Raw genomic sequence first — 16567 nt, forward strand, 5'->3', positions numbered from 1 at the left:
GTTAAATATTCGGGGTCAGTTCTAACACCACGCATTTCATGGGGAGCAACCATCAGGACAATATGCGGCTCCGCTTTTAAGAAACTCGGCTTCATTAAACGGGTGGCGGGGAAATGTAATAAGACCGTAAAAAGAGGTGTTATTTCACTCTAGTTAGGCCACATTTGGAATACGCCGCGAGTATTTGGGACCCTAGGCAGAAAGTGAGACTAAAAAAATTAGATTAAGTTTAGAGGAAATCCACCAGATTCGCCAAAAATTGTTACGATAAAAAGACGAGTGTGGCAGATTTTTTCGAGGAATTAGGCAGGGATCTGCTTGAGATGCGAAGGGAACTTGACCTTTAGCAAAGTTCAAAACAAACGGCGGGTTTACAAATGACACCATAGGATTTCTTATGGCCCCACACCACTAGGTTAGAACACAAAGATAAGATAAGGGAGATAGACTCCACTGCAGATAGATACAAATATTCCTTCTTTCCCCAGACTATCAGGAATCATAATAGAAAGAAATCGAAGTCATAAAATTAGTGAAGACATGCGATTTACAAGTCAGGGCATAATTAAACTGCGTAGACATACGGCATATTCGTAGGTGCATGCGAATGTTAGTAGATAGTACAATTTATTTGCATGCATAAGAGTTAAAAATGTTTTTGCATGAATATATACCCCTCTGTGGGTGTAGATGTACATGGATGTTTTGTTTTGAATGTGGTCTTATTCTGTTACGGGTGGTGACCTAACACCCCCCCCTACACACGCCCTTGCGGGGTATTATATAAATTTACATGTACCTACACGTGATAGTGCAAGATGTAGGTGTTATTATATCACCATGGATTTACCGACTCACTTCAACAACACCGAGCCCGAAATCGGCAACACATTAAATACCATGAAAGGCTAACGTTAGCATACGTAATGGAAAGAAAGTTCGAAGGCTGAAATTCGCAACTGACATTCATTTTGGAAAACCCTTATGACGCGAATGAAAAATTAACACACGATGAAGAAATTAAATTTTCGAAAGTTGACAAGCATTATGGAGCAGGTCTTGCCAAATATACCCTATTTCTCTAATGTGGAACCCGGAACAATCCGTACACGAAATGGAAATAGTTCTGCCAAGATGACGGACACTAAGGACAAGCTGGTTAACTAGAATCACCGACGAAGGAAATTTAATGAACAATATCGTCGGTCAGACCAATCGAAAATTCAGAGCACCAGAGATTCATCAAATACTGTCTCGGTTAAATTTCCCATTGTCACCACAGCTGAATTGACTTCTCCCACTCCCAATACCATCTTATCGAAATTTTAACGAGGAAATACTGGAGTTCGTTTGAGTAAAAAAGATGATCCGTTCATTTTAATCGCTCAACGACATACACATTGGCAGGAGAAATATTCGTCGCAGCCTCCAACAAATAAGCCTTCAGGAGTCCAATTGAGATTGCCAGACATGAAAGTCCTCCTGAGTATTAATTATTTGCTCAAGGACCGCTATCAAATACTTGAAAGATTACGGTCGAAAGTCAATAACTTATAAATATTTCAAATAGGATGTTTTATCCCAAACTACATAGAATTATAACCTTTGAGAGGGGAGAAGGAAATTACTTGCATACAGAAAGATGCAACCTAATAACTCAATACCTATACAGTTAAAACCTTGTTTGTAACTTGAGCCGTTAACGGTGGTAATCATTATACCAAACATCTTAGGGTATTCTCCCTATCACCATTCTTAGTTTCTCACCCTTAAGTAAAACTTGCCTGGCGAAAAGTACACTTCCTTGCACAGCATAATTTCAAACGCAAAATCGCGAAGGCAATCAAACCGGGTAATTATCACTAAAAGTACATTAATATACGCATTATCATCAATAAGGGCAGCATACTAGTACTACGTACACTAACTCGCTTACTTGCTCGCAATGGGAACTGATGGCTACACGAAAATGAAACCCAAGGGCTGTGGGTGTGGTTGTACGCGTATGAGGAGCATGTGCCCCGCCAGGTAATCGATAAGCGTCTGGTTCGAACCCCGCCCACGGTATGATGCCGAGTGGCTAACTACAGCGCCAGCCCTACACTTTTCAGCAGATGGTTGGTACCGCAAGTAAACAAATGAAACTTTGAAAGCGATGGCTATTTTCGACAAGAAAACTTTCGACTATTTTGGAAGCTCCACATAATTACGCCCAATTAACATCTTGTCGCAGTATCAATAGAACTGCACGGTGACCTAAGTCTTTTGCATCGGTCTACGTTTACACAATACCCATGGTCGCATGCAAGAAGACATGGAACTACACCAATCAAAAGTTCTACGTCGACATAGCGTGCGAAACGGATTTGGTCAAAAGTAAAGAAATTGCAACTCAATGAAGGAGTACATTAATCTGTTGCCTCCACCTCTAAACAATGCACTGCGTCTATCTTGTTCTTGGGTCAGTCGCCGTCCGAGAAATCAAACTACACATCAATTCATCGACTGAAATGAGCAGTCGAATTGAACGTCGGGAAGTATAAATATCCATGTTATCATCGCACCTGATCAGCCTTTAGCGATGGGCGATTACAGACGACGAGAGACGATTAGTAAACGCATTCAGTCCCACAAGGTTACAGTGGGAGAAGCAGACGAAATTACCCAGAATATTTCGCATGGCGGTCGAGAGTGAGGGGAGAGGGAGGCCTCGCTTCCGCATTTCCCGGAAAACTGATAACGAGCGGCTTTTATCTTTCTAGCAGCGTCGATAAAAAAAAGGGAAAGGCGAAGGCATCCATGATACAACCCGAACGTTTCAAAACCACGAATATCACTTTGGAGCTTTTTTCATGAACCGGAAATCGAACACAAACACCACGGCTATGAAATGATAGCCATTCTGAATTTCCGCCGGACAACCATTTGCATAACGCCTGATTTCGATTGAATTCAATCAAAGAGCTGTACAAATAATTCTACTATTACAACTGTCGAGAAGGAGTAATTGGCGGGGGGCAGTAGTCGATTAGAAACAAAAATAATCAACAACTAAAGGACCTTATATACTTGGCATAAAAACTCGAAACGTGAAATTCTTACAGCTCACCTCAAAATACAGGATACCGAAGTGGGCAAACCGTACCTACATTTATATGACATTTCGGAACTCTTTCTGCTCCAGAGAACAAATCTGTCCCGTAAAAAACACGTGAACCAAAATCAACAGCCGATTCATCACCTAAGTGAGCAACCTCCGAAAAAACAAATTCCGAGTTACCTTACTCAAATTAATTATAGAAAGAAAAAATAAGCAATCATTTTATTGCATATTAAACCAGCGCGAGCTATAAAACGCGATAACATGGGTAAGGTACTTAGCCATCAGAAGGGAAAACAAGTTAAAATTCTCACTCCAGAGAGAAACATGTACACACACCTTAAAAATAAGAGGAGGCAGATGGTGGGGGGAGGTACCGAGCAATTGATGCAAAAGTATCTAATGCTGAGGAATTTTGCGAAACATTATGCAATATTTTATCCACGAGTTTGACTGCTTTTGCATTCTGTTTTTCGCCATCTCGTTGGCGAATGGTTGAAAGTACACCTTAAAATATTTAGTAGATCAAACCATTCCAGCTATTCATGTATTACATGGTGATAACGAATTGAGGTAGTTGTTATGGCTTCCAAATAAGTAATAAAATTAAACAACTCCAAGACCGTAAACAACTAGGCGTAATTGTTTACGGTCTCAGGAGTTTCGTTTTTGTTACTTACAACACATAGGGATAGATTCTTATTACTCGTACATAAACATCGTACAATGTATTTTTCCATTATATTATGTCCTACACATGGAATGTGGCCTTGGTCGAACCTAACTTATATTTTCCATTAATGGATTCATGGTTGACGTACTTCTACGGTAATTATATAACGTACAGAATTCCATTTTTGCTTAGTATAATCAAACAATAGACTAACTAACGACAAATAATGCCATTATGAGTAAAAAGTATCAGGTGCGTAATCACCTACCACACACCTTAGTGGTGGCTTGCAGAGTACCATGCACGATAAATAGATAACATTTGGTATCTGAACACTTCACCACTCTCGAATTTCACACACAACAACACATTCTCCTCAAGCCACTGCACGGGGGCATGAAAGCCGGCCAGAGTGCATGTAAACCTCACAATTCAAGCCTGTGAGACAAAAGGCGTTAGATCATTAGTCATTATATTTTATCGATTATGAATTCGGAAAGGAAAATTGTTATTTCTCCTGAGGGAAGAGGTGAATAAAGATTCCAACGTAGCAATGTCGCCAAATTCTTTTGTTATCGGCACTTGGATTCACATTACTACCAATTGGAAAGTGGGTAAATATAAATATATACAGATATTTATATAAATATATATATATATATATATTTATTTATATATAGATGGAAATAAAATAGCAAACATGCATGAAATCATGTTCAGGACTGAAAGCTTGTACAAAAGTTGGAATGCCATAAACATGGCGGTATTGTACCCATGAGACACTGACCGTCAATGCTGAGTAAAACCTACAATGGTTGAGAGGACAAAACTAAAATCTTGGAGATCATTCAAGACATTCCCACGCGATCCACCATAACTGCACTTATCAGTTCAGTTGCGGTGGTTCCCACACTCACAAAAAATGAAAAACAAACATGCCACATAAGCCAAAAACAATCTCCAAGCCAATTGCCTCCTCGACGAGGGCTACGGAAGAGACCACGCAAGCTATTCGAAGAATTGGTGAAATGGATACCTCCAATCACAAGCAAAGACTTTCGACGGAGGCGAGATGTAATAGGAGAAAGTAAAACGAGCACAAGTAACCTTAACGGAGAAATAGCAGCGGGGAATGAGGCGAAGCATCCGTGGCAGCGGCGAGAAAAAAAGTCCACAAGAGCCAGGGAAGAAGAAAAAGAGGTAGCGCCCCCCTTCGGAGACGTGACGCACACATGGCGGGCACAAGACACCCCGCCCCACGGTTTCTGGGTATCTCACGAGGAGGCGGGGAGAGGGTGGGGGAGAGCGCGAGAAGAAAAAGGAGCAGCACTGTAAAATGGGAAGGGAAGCAGGCGAGAGACCGGAGGGAAGGGGTCCAAGAGACGCTGCGGAATGTCTCAAGGGCTGGGGAAGGAAGGCCAGCGCCGCCGACCCCCTCACACCAATAACGTTCGGGGGGCGGGGGGGGGAGAGAGGCGGAGAGTTTAAGGGACTCCACCATTCCGGGCAGCGAATTCACCCACTAACTCACCGCGGTAAAATGTAAACAATGACGACTCACACTTATTAAGTTACGACGCCTCCACGATGAATAGCGCTCATCACCCCACCAGAGGTTGGCCGAGGCAAAGGGTAAACAGAGTGAGCGTGGGTGGGGGAGGAGGAGACTCGAGCATGGTCTTGAGCGAGCATGTAATTGGATGACGATGTGCGACCGAAAGGCGGGGAGCGGGAGATGGGGCCCAGGTGCCGCCGATGCGCTACTATTCTTTCTCATGCGAAGGTGTGGGACGTAAGGATCCCGAGAACGAACGAGAAGGTATCCGAGACGGCCGTGGGATTTAATGCATGGACCGGTGAATGCACTGCCCCCCCCCCTTTCCCATCCACCCACATATGTACACCGCAGGCGTCCGTCACGGAGGTAACGCACGGAGTGGGTTCATTCGCAACTCCTTAAATTCGCTCGTGAGTGCATTTTCGGAACCGACCACGACGTGAGGGAAAAAAACCAGACGCTCGGATACGAAAATATGTGACACTTTGCATTACCAACAAAGTCCGCAAGGTAAATATAACTTGTTCACCCACGCAATTGTCCCCCTAATGCGATCAGACAACCTCTGTAATCTTTATACTAAACATGAGACAAAATTATTTAATTCGCCGCCAAATCCAAGCCTTGGGTAGGTACTTAACACCTACGTGAGAAAAAAGCATTAGGAGGGTAAGTTCCACGGATCAAGCAGGCAACTACGAATACAGAAGCATCCCATGGAAACAAGTTTCCAAACGATTCCCATGATTTCCAAATGGACGTGGTGTTTCAATCGTAAACACCCCACGACCGTTCGATGAATTGATGTGACGCCTCTCGAGTCTTCAAATCTCCAAAAGAGAGAGAGGATTCAGGGACAAAAACGATCCGGAAAAGAATTAGTTACGCACAAATAAACCAACCCACAGATGAATATCACACTCCATCAATAACAAAAAAATATCAGGTACTTTGAAAATACAACGCTTCATTCAACACATATTCCCTAATTACGAACTTAAATTCATTGTAAATAAATTCACAACGGACACAACTGCATAATACTCTACCTCCGTGTCCCTGATTTAAACTTCGTGGCGTAAGCTCCAATACGGATTAACAACCTAATAATTTTACAGGAAGTTTTTTGCAGCATTGGTTTTGTGCCAATCGGTCACGAAATATTAATTATCCTCTCACTAAATAAAATATTGTCTGCAAGTATATTTATGAAGAGCTGATACAAGCCGTTTCGAGCAATATAATTCACTTTTATACACTTCCAAGTTACAACATTAAACCATAATTCATGTTGCGTACAAATATCAGTTTTGACGGACGATTGGAACACATTTGCCACGGTTATTCTCCCCCATCCTAGACATTCCGGCATCAAAATGTTGACTAAGACCATGCATCACCATATAATTGTGGAAGATTGTAGGAGAAATGTATTTAGTCTAGACATTTTGACCATTGCCATCGAGACACATTTCTTCCTTTGTAGAATGCGTAAGCAAGTCTAGTAAAAAGTAGGATGAAATTACACGTTATACTCGAATATTTCCAAAGTATCCACTAAGAAATCCATTTCCCGCTAACGACCAACGATTGCTTCAATTCTTAGGGGCAAACAAAGATGATCAACCCAATAGACTTCTCCGAACGCATCAAAATTGAAACTATCTTGACAACCTCGAATTTCCCAGAGGGAAACATTTGAATGAATCGAACGAATCGCTTTCTCCTTCCTGATGTTAAAAACTTAATCTTCTGAGAAACATTGTTAACTTACGATGATTATTGGTACATTAGGGTAATGAAGACCTTAACTCTATGGCATCGAAGACCTCTGACAGCACAGGTGTTTCGGTGCTCCTCGACATGGAAAAAACGCGGTACATATAAATCCAGAAGTTGCTATTAGCAAGCGAAACCTGCATTTATTTTCCTTTTTAACTTACCGGATCGCGACCCAAAGTAAATATTTCAATGAGCAATGTCCGAAAGATAATATTAGAAGGATTTAATCATGGAAGAAAATATTCACTAAATTACCTCAAATCATCATTAACGGTTTTTCACTGAATATTTCCACCTGGAACTATCACTCCCTGCCAGACACCTTCTTGGGGGATCAAGCGGTATTTATGTATATATAGATGAAGGAAGCTTATTTGCTTAAGTAATTCCACACCGATACAGCGAGCAAGGCATTGAAAACAGAACACCGACTGATCTAACTGAATTAACCTCCACGGCATAAGAAGTGTTTACAATAGTTTATACCAATTAACCATGGTCGCGAAAAAACGAAAGCCCCGCAACAACCAGGAAAATAATGCCAGAATGATTATTCCGAAACGGACAATGAGAAAATTACCGAAAATATTTCCTGCACTAAGGCGGCGAATTGAGTGTCAAGAGGATGACCGATAAAATAGGCAACACCGCATTCGCAGCTGGTAACACGGGCCTCCACTGATTCCACAAAAACACGAGGCTCTTTACGCGGGAGGAACAGAAAATTCTCCTCTTGAGAAATTCACCACGATAGTGGCCAAGGGTTGGCGTTGGGAAAGACTCAAAATACGCCACCAAGCAACGAAAGAGGGGGGGGACACCAATAACAAATAAATGCATCTATTTACTCACAGCCCAGGGGGGGATAGGGAGAAGGGGGTGGGGGTCAAAGCGCCCATACCCGAGAGAGAAATGCTGGCCGCTAGCCAAGTGCGTGGAGGTGATTACACTGGGGTTGAGAAGGAGAGAGAGAAAGAGAGGCAAGCATGAGCGTAAAAGACCACAGGCTCATTGCAAGGGAGGGAGATAGTTGTGGCACTCGTTGTGTTCTGTGGCAACTGTTAAGACCTAAAACCTTTCTTAAACGGCAAAATGAAATTATGGTCACGGAAGGGCTTCCGAAGGAGAAAAGGGAAAAAAATCGTCGGGTCGAGAAAAACACAAATATTGCGCCGGGAGGCATGAGAGCTTCGTTTAAAAACTCGCCCCTCACAATCTTCCTTACATGAACTGGAAGAGGAAATGAGTCACCGAGACAAATTTACTTGAAGGTCCGTGTGGCGACGGCGGTGCTCGGACTAAAGAGCGCGAGCACGCCGTTTTACTCTCGGGAGATAAAGTACGTACCATGTCTCTCCTATGATCGTCAAAACTATTGGGAGCGTCTGGGGGGGGGGGGGGTTAAAAGCGCTGCGCCGTCACGTAGCCCGGCACCGCGGACGGACCGATGGGAATGGGTGGATGCAAAACGCGACAAGCACACGAGCGAGGAGCACGAGAGACGCCGGCGGAAGAATGAAATTATAGTGTACGGAGACAAATGAAGGTCGCAGGCTGAGGTCAAGCAACTCCCTCCTGGCAGGCAAACGACAGGGCAAGAGGAGGCTCGCAACCGACTGGACGACACCATCCTAGGGGTCGTTTATTCACTTACCGCCGACACCTGAGAAACTTAACCAACCTTCATGGCCAGGATAGCCTCACAAAAAAAATAAACGGACCTCTTGGAATGCAAAGAGGCATTTTCCGATTGCACTAGCTTTTCACTCGCTGCCAACGCGGCAACACAAATATATAATAATAAAATGCTCTCGAATGAACTTGCGATTTTTTTTGTAAAACTCACGGCGATTACGGTTTGGCAGGGAAAAGAATAAGCAAAGCTAACAATACGTCTCCTGGAGCATAACAGAAATTATGCTTTCTCCTAAATTTTGATACACACTTGTCACAAACGACTAGGATAAATGCTAATAAAATGTGGTATACCTTGAATGCAAAATCCAAGGGTTCACATTATTTCAACAGCCTCGTAGATGTAGGAATAATTAACTACCTACCAGCAAGACCAAGAAAATCAAAAAATACATGGCGAAGTCATTCGGATGCCGTGGGATTATTAAAATCCCACACTATTCCAACAATCTGACACCAATTAAACAAGTTACATTAATTCAAGCAGTTGCAATCTTAATATTTTCTCAACTTCTTTCTAAATGAATTGAGAAATCGATAGAATGAACGAATGAATTTGGGGGTCCTTTGTCCTTCGAAAAGACTGACATTTCCGCCATTTTTCTAAATAAAATCTTTCACCCATTTCAAATTTTAAAACATACCTCCATGGTTAACCAATTCATACATACATGAAGAATCACGACATCAAAAATTCAAAACGAGAGCTGGAACACGATTCTCGGGCGAAAAATGTATTCACCATACCTCAACAGCGAACGCTTCTCATTTTTACACAACTATCCTGCATTATTCGCATATCATTATAAGAGCGACAATGCGCAACAGGAGAAACAATCGAAGGAACAAACGATTACATACACGAGGCGGGAAACCTCGAAAATTCCAGCGTGACTCCGCGAAACGATCCAAGACTCTATACTCTCCCCACCCAAACCTGCAAGAAAATGAAACTTGGACAACTCCCGCGGCGCCCGGCCGAGACTACGTACAAAAAAAAGCGGGCTAGAGCAGATTCGCCGGCCCACGATCTCAGGGAGATGAGGAGAGCCGTGAGGGTCGGGGGAAGGGGGCACCAGAGGATCCAGAGGCGGCGATGGGAGGAGGGCGGGGAGACAGTGGATGTGGCGCGACCATGGGAGTGCGAGGGCCTTTCGCCACTTCATCTTCTGGATAACTTTCTCCCCGGACATTACGAAACCGACCAACCTCCTCTCTCGCGCGCGCGGCGTGGGTTGCTGCGGGGGAGGCAAGGACTCCACGATCTCTAAATTACCGGGCGTGAGGGGAGGGAGAGAGGGAGTGCGGAACACAGAAAGATTTTGGAAATAGATAAGGAATTGTGGGGGCGTGACGGAGGGTTCCCAAAGCACCATGAGAAGATAACGCGCGCCAGACTTAATGGAGGTGTAGCCGGGTCACTAGGAGATTAAAATTTATCTAATGGCAAATGTGACCATTGCTGAGCAAATATCACACTTACCCACGGTATCCATTTAAAGGGAAAATAAAGTTACGAGCATTAATACCATATCTACTCCTATGTAATTAAGGAAGATGGAATGTATGCAGAGCTACAAAATGAGTTATTGTAATATTTAGTAAGGCAATTACGGATGTTTTTCGTCATGTTGAGGGCTTAAGATTACTGTAATACAGAGCGACACGGTGAATCATAAAACCACCAAAACCGGTAGACTACAATTTACAATAATTACTTCTGTGCAAATAAATACCCGAGCATTGCATGCCTACCGAGCATAGCGATTTCTTACGGCTAACAGTAAGTTGGTCTCAAAGGATCGAAAATTAATTTCTAGTAGGAAAACATCTTGTCGATTGAGCTTAGTGCCTCATGACATATCCAACTAATCATAATTGGGGGATAAATGGCGTTTCGTCCGACTCGTTTTGAGCATGCAGGTACCACATTTGTCGCAGATGACAAAACATATTAGGTTAAGTCAACAAATCTGGATATCATTTGCAACCGCTAATGTTTTGAATGCGATGCAATGCATCAATAACCCGGGACACTTAATAATTATTTGAACAAATGAAAATTCGATCTGATAAAACCGACATTTGTAATGACGGGTAGAACAGAGTCACGAACACTTGCGCGGTAAATAAAAGACTATAATTCAATCAATGCGGAGACAAGATCAGCCGGAGGAGACCCGACTCCCCAAGATCTCTGTGAAATCGTGAGCTGGAGACGAGAGCGGTGGGGTACGCCAACACAATAATGTCTCCCGGTCATCCCGCACATTGCAACCTGCTATCCCCATGCATACGCACAAACTCACTATGTCTCAATTGCTCCGAACGAAATCATTGAGCAACGTGGGATCCGGGGAAAAATAACAGCACACGCCTTCATTTCGCATTCGGGAAGTTCCTAACATCACCCCCCCCCCCCAATCTCCTCCTTCCCCTCTCCTCTCCGCCTACATCCCAGCGTCACAAAATTATCCCGCCGAAAAAATCTAAAAAAAAAGGTCGGAGACTGAAGAACGACTGCTGGCGATTACCCGGATCTTGGGAGGAACTGAAACGACCCGTTTAAATCAACAGAGACCGCACGCAATCGAACGGCAGAAGTGATCTAAAGCCAATAAGCCAGGATGCCTGCCACCCATTTCACGGTTAAGCAGACCTTTGATTTCGAATGGCAGAATAAAATGAAAATTCTTGCGAAACCTTGGATCCGAATATTTCACCCTCCCGAGTGAAACTAGGAAGCCTAATGAGACAATTAGATAATTGTTCAGATGGATGGAAAATTAAGATGGCGTATTTATTCAATATTTTAAGCTAACCGAGTGCACATATTCGAAACAAGCGAATTAAATTTGTGAGTGAAAGGGGAAAAAAAGGGCGCCTTGAATTACTCTTGGGTAACTAAGTCGACATTACAGAATCTAATCACGGAAAGCATCTTCATCAATCCCCCTACTTGGCCACAAGTCGTGTTGTGTGCTGCGGAAATATCATATTCATTCATAAGTACATAAAATAATTACCATTACCAAGGTAATTCCGTCAACTAGAGTGCATCATCCAATAAAAATAGGGCGCAGCTACCATTGATACCGGAGAATAAAGGCCAAACTGGACATCGCAAGGAAATATCATCCGGTGCTTACCACCTGCAATTGTAAGTCCCGAGTCTCATCCATTCTTTTTTCAAGGCAGCGTCCAGCCCTTCAAGTTTAACTACAACAGGTAGGTGAACCGCTATGTCACTTTCACGTGTGATGCCGTTTACTTGACACAATCTCCGCATCAACAAGAAATGATGACGCATATTGAACACCTGGTTTCCTCGCATATAACATAACCTAACAAGTTAAGGTTAAGAAAAAACTTAGGCAATTTAATCGCCGAACAATGAATCATCACAAGGCACCCGCGACCCAATGCCTTTTTGTCATAGACGCATAGTGTATGTCAAAAACAACTTATCAAGGAGATAAGGGAATTAATTCTATTCCGAAAACAAAAGCTACATCATCTTGAGTAAATTCACTCGCGCACCACATTAACTCCAGAAATTCAATACACTCAATCTGTAAGAAACCAACTTTAAGCTCATGTGTTACCGCTGATTTAATAAATGGTGGCAATTCACGAGGGCATTTTTTAAATAAAATGATAGATTGCATGATCAATGCCTGGCGCCAGTGTGGCCTTGCGCCCAATACAACATGGGCCCTTAAATAACTAGTAACAAACTTTCTCTTTACCGCCATATACTAAATCCCATCGCCACAATGGTCACCAATTTTTTATTTCGTAAGGTTTTCACATTAACCTGATGTTTCAAGCAAGGAACATTGGAACACAACAAATCCAGTTAGTTGAAGCCTACAGACAGTAGACGAACATTTAGAGACGCATAACACTAGCAGTAATAAGATGTCAATTTCAATACAAATACTTTTTCATACCCACTGAATCAGGAGTTGACAGCCTCACTCACCATGGCCAAAATTACCTTACATTTTAAAGGAACTCGCACTAAGGTCATGGGTTAATAATACTTGAGAATACAATCATGTGTCCTTTTCAATCAATCTAGTTACTTATTTACATATAACCAGTTGAAACCAGATCCCTTATGGATTATACATCCTAATCATTCCAATTCGGCTGCTGCCTCTTAACTCGTGCAAGATATAACAAAAAAACTTGTTCTTAAATGGCCGAGAACGAACTGTGATAATGTTCTTAAAAATTATTTCCTACAACTACAACATATACAAGCTCAGTACGGCCCAAACATTTCATCCCATCATCCCCTCAAAGCCTCAAATCTAATATTTCACACTGTTCCTTAAGCACTCACAATAAAGAATAGAATTGGCCGATGATTAACATATGGTTACATTATCGAAAATCATTACAGCACTTGTTGCTGTAGTTTACGGAACTCCAAAGAACAGAAAACTCAATCTACCAAATTACACAAATATTCAAAAAACGCTAACAGGCTGCCTTCACAACTATCAACAGTTGAGGATTATCAAGATTTAAAAAAAAACACAGAAATCAGAGCTCAAAAAACGGCTTATATCATTTTACTTTTTTGTCATTTAGAAAGCCGATATTAAGCTGCATTCGTCTACTGAAAATTGACGCACGAAATTTAAAACAACAGTTTTAGTTCCAAATTTGTAACATTGTAAATAACCAACTCCACCACTGGGTAAACTTAATCACTGACTACCTATAGACAAGTAATACAAGGAGACAAGTTTTATATATGCAGAAAAAAAACACGAAAAATCGTCGTCTGCTCGGAATGAGCTATTTCATGCAATAACAGAAATTTAAAATCCGTGAAAAAGGTACTAATTGTGCTTACTTCCGGTTTAAAACAATATCGAAAAAACAATGTCTATTTTCTTCTCTTCGATAAGTCTAATAGAATGCCTACTTACTAACTAACTTAACACGCATAAGCTGAAGAAATATCGACGACCAACGCGAAGCAACATAGTATAAAATGAAAAGAGTGATATCCCGCATAAGTCGTCAAGTATCAAAATCTATTTACGGCTTCCCATTATTATCAACCATCCGTAATTCACTTCTCATTTCTCGTATTGCTGCTGAATACAAAGTATACATTACTGCTACGACAGACTTTAATACCAGAAACTACACATCACTATCGTAAGACTAAATAGCAATTCCTAACATATGGTGCTCCGAAACAAGTATACTAAAGTTGACACAGCTTGCCTTTGCAGAATAACAATAGCAAATAACTTACTTGGACGTACTATATAAAACAGATCACCACACCCGTACGAAAATATGAAAACCAGCATTCATAGGTCACATGTCGGTCTTGAACTCGTAACCATTTTTAACTGTCCACATGGAATACCCCGTAAAATGACCGAAATTTTTGCACATCATGCCACATTTATCGATGATCCACCGTCGTGTAACATCGGAAACAATTGCCGAAATAACTATTATGAATGAGGCGCCAAAAACAGATATGCAACGCAGTTTCACCTCAAGCTCACGAATACTAATATAACAAGAAATCTCACGTAAATACTAATTTCAGTTTAATGAAAATAACATATACCAAACTTGCGCGCCTGGTGTGCGCATAAGTAACACAAATAAATACAACGAGAGCAGTGCGTGGGCATGGTAGGCGTTTGACATTTCAAGCAGTCGCCGCTACATCAACACATGTTCTACTGGTAATGCATGTCGATTATAAACATAATTAACTATATATACACCATCAGGTCACATTCATTTAACATATAGACAGAAATCACATGCGTATTTACCTTAACAGTAACTCAACAGTCCGTTTGAATCGTAAGACACATAACACTCACTTCTTGCAGCCCGCCATCTTCAACTGACTCACCGGCTATCCGCAGCAGAGCCCGGAAAATTGATAGGATGGAAGGCTCGCTACGCCAGCTCGTTCTTTCAGAAGAGCATACGATATTTTTCTTTGAGCATTCGTGCGAGCGTAGCGTAAGAGGGAAGCGGACTTTTCAGAGCCAGATGGCGTTTGAGTACAGCAAGAGGAAATAGATGCTGGATATTTCAATTTAATGTTATTTCCATTAAAATTGCAACTGAGATCAAGATACAGTGGTGTGGAAATTGTCCACGCTTCAGAAAATAATTTGGTCCCACTTAGCGACACTATTTTCTTTCGTTATTTATATGTTCAACTTCATAATTACTCTATTAATGGGCTAAAATTAAAATTGGGTATTCTTCGTAAAGTTAACTGCTGTAAATTATAGCGATAGGGAAATTCATAAATCGAGTAGTTAAATTTCACCACGCGCTTGTTTTCGAATGCAGAAACGGCGAATAATCTTCCACGAAATCCTTATTTTCTTAATTGAAAAAATTATAATGGAAAAAGATACCTTATTCTTTGTCGGCATTTTACATTGCATGCGAACTCTAACCTCGAACGGTTAATAACCATTGAATTTTAAGATTTCATGGGTTATTTAATAACTGTTTACCTCACAGTAATTAATACAACACAATGGAGTTGTGTTGAAGCGATCTGATATGCAACAAAGAATAAGGAACTTAGGAAATGAGAGAAACTTGAACAAATTTTCCGCTGGTTCAACTTAAAACCATCTACCCTACTAATTCATTAATTGTGTCCTTTTCCTATCTAAAGAAATAATAACATTACAAAGAGATTTCGACTGTCTTAATGATGGCATAAATTTCATTACACCACCATAACATTAAAGCCGATGCCGTTAATTATCAGCTCGGGACATGCTCAGTCTATTAGAGACTGCAATTCTTAAGCTCGCACTTTTAAATCACCTTATAACATTAGGTCCATTTCTCTCCGAGAGAGCACGAATGAAAGTGTAATTTCACTTTTTACAGACCTCAAGAGGCAGAACAGCTGTCAACCGGCCTCGAGTGGGCGCCTAGAAGGAAGAAAGGCGGGCAACAAGGACCGGTTCCGTGGGATTCGAAGGCCCCACATTGCCCGCGGGAGCAAATGGAGAGAGAGTGATTCAGTGGGCATTGGTAGGGGGATTAAAACAAGCTCTCTTCACGGTAGAGCTCCATCCAATTCTGAGCTCACGTCGGAGAACTTCGCAATCCGCTCTTCTTTTTTTTAAATGCCCATCTTCTTCCCGCGCGATAAAATATGAGTGTCTTGCGATGAAGTGTGACCTCTTATGAGCTCCATGATGCTGATAGAATCCAAATATTTAGTCTTTAACAAGACGAGGTAGGCTAAGCAGCGTTCGCGGTTTCTTTTATAAGTGACCCTTGACTTACTACTTCATCGTCCGGATTTTTCGTGGGGAAAAAGAAGCCGGTATTCTTAAGGTAATATAAAAATATCCAGTTCAGGAGATGTGGAGCGAGGTGGAAATTATTCGCAAGTATTTACGTGTCATTTTGAAAACACAAAGGGTGGGAAAGTTCCACCGACTTTCTACCTTGTAATGTTGGACTGTTTTCCTTTGCTCACATACAATGTTCATAATCATCAACAATTCTGATTACAAAAAAGTTTCTTGCATCTGTAATATTATTGCAAGATGATTTTTAATAATGAGGCCATCCAGAAATTTCCCCTTGAAGAATACATGTAAACCAGACCAGTACCCAAGATGGTTGGGCGCTAGCCCTTACATATAATCGTTGCTTCGGTACGACAAACGTCCACACCTTCAGCGTCAATATCTGTGCATTCAGCACTTAAAGTGAACTG

General features: G+C 41.6%; 1 protein-coding gene across 1 annotated transcript in view; it reads right to left on the reverse strand.

Moving 5' to 3' along the window:
• Window positions 1-14687, reverse strand: part of brat (brain tumor) — a 121696-nt gene extending 107009 nt beyond the window's left edge. Inside the window, exon 1 of the mRNA XM_071596854.1 lies at window positions 14631-14687. The gene's annotated coding sequence lies outside the window, so the exon portion shown is untranslated. The remainder of the gene's footprint in view (window positions 1-14630) is intronic.
• Window positions 14688-16567: the final 1880 nt, after the last annotated feature.

The sequence above is a fragment of the Hetaerina americana genome, unplaced genomic scaffold, assembly GCF_022747635.1.
Source record: "Hetaerina americana unplaced genomic scaffold, ioHetAmer1.1.p SCAF_8, whole genome shotgun sequence".
In the NCBI taxonomy this organism is placed as follows: Eukaryota; Metazoa; Arthropoda; class Insecta; order Odonata; family Calopterygidae; genus Hetaerina; species Hetaerina americana.